We start from the raw sequence: 1,182 nt of genomic DNA, 5'->3' as shown, positions 1-1,182 counted from the left end.
CTTTGGCATACTTTGCCATAGGTTATTATGAAGCCTGACACCAAAACATAGAGAATGGGAGAAAATGTGCAAGTATATTTTCCTAAAATAAAGTCTAAAGACTGAAAGGGCACATTTTGTTCCAAAGATAATTTATACAAATTTTCAATAATTAGAAATATCTGAGTATATTGTACTTCAGGGATAAAAAAATCCTTTGGGTATTTAGCCTCCTCTTTCACCACCACCACCACTAAAAAAAAAAAAAAATCCACTATTTACATGTGAATTAAAAAAAAATTACTCTTGTGCATAAACAGAAGGGAAAATGTAAAATAACTAACTTAAGGTATTTATTCCAAGATCCTTTTCACATTTAGAGTCTTTCTTGTGAATCACCTTTTGAATCAGAGTTTGTGTCTTCTCACGAATTGTGGCCTTTAAGCTCTTAAAAGCAATGGCGATAAGCATTTCATTAAAGAGCACTCCACCACTGTCTCTGGAATTGTCTTCTGAGGCACTGGCACCCAGTAAGCAAGCTTGATACCGATGCCTTCCTGGTCAATGGAAGTATTAATGAAAGGTTTTCAGATCTCAGCCAGGACTTTTTTCTTTCTCAACTGGTACTTGGCTTTCTAGCTGAAGAATAGCTGTTTTCCAGTTTTGTCAAAAAGAATGTAACAAATAGGCCTACAATTATGTCCTGTAACAGGCTGACTCTTTGAAGGGAGACAGGGATATTATGTACCCTTGTGGTATATGATGATATTATTTCTGCAAAACATTCACTGTCCCTTCCATGGCAGGATAATTCATCTGTGGTCACTGACATCATGCTTGTCCTAGGACTTGCTCTGGCTAATGGAATGTCATGGAAGTGAAAGGTGTCACTCCCTAGCAGAAATTTTAAGAGCCGTCATGTTGTTCCTCACCTTTCTTTCCCCTCTCTTAGAACAACGTTCCCCACATAGGGGCTGTTCCTTTAACCTGAGTCCTGAAAATGAAGACAACATGAATTATAGCCAAAATTGACTATTACAAACATGTAATGTAAATGAAAAAAAATTGTAAGCCACTGAGGTTTTGGGGTTGTTACTGCAGCCTAATTTAGCTTAAGCTGACTGATACAGCTCTCTAAGCACAAGGAATTTAGCCCTTGTTTTGGCATGGTATATGCACTGTTCTGAGAGACTATTGATTTTC

The sequence above is a fragment of the Galeopterus variegatus genome, unplaced genomic scaffold (assembly GCF_000696425.1).
Source record: "Galeopterus variegatus unplaced genomic scaffold, G_variegatus-3.0.2 Scaffold460, whole genome shotgun sequence".
NCBI lineage: Eukaryota > Metazoa > Chordata > Mammalia > Dermoptera > Cynocephalidae > Galeopterus > Galeopterus variegatus.
The sequence above is the reverse complement of the archived record's forward strand: the minus strand, read 5'-3'. Positions refer to the sequence as shown.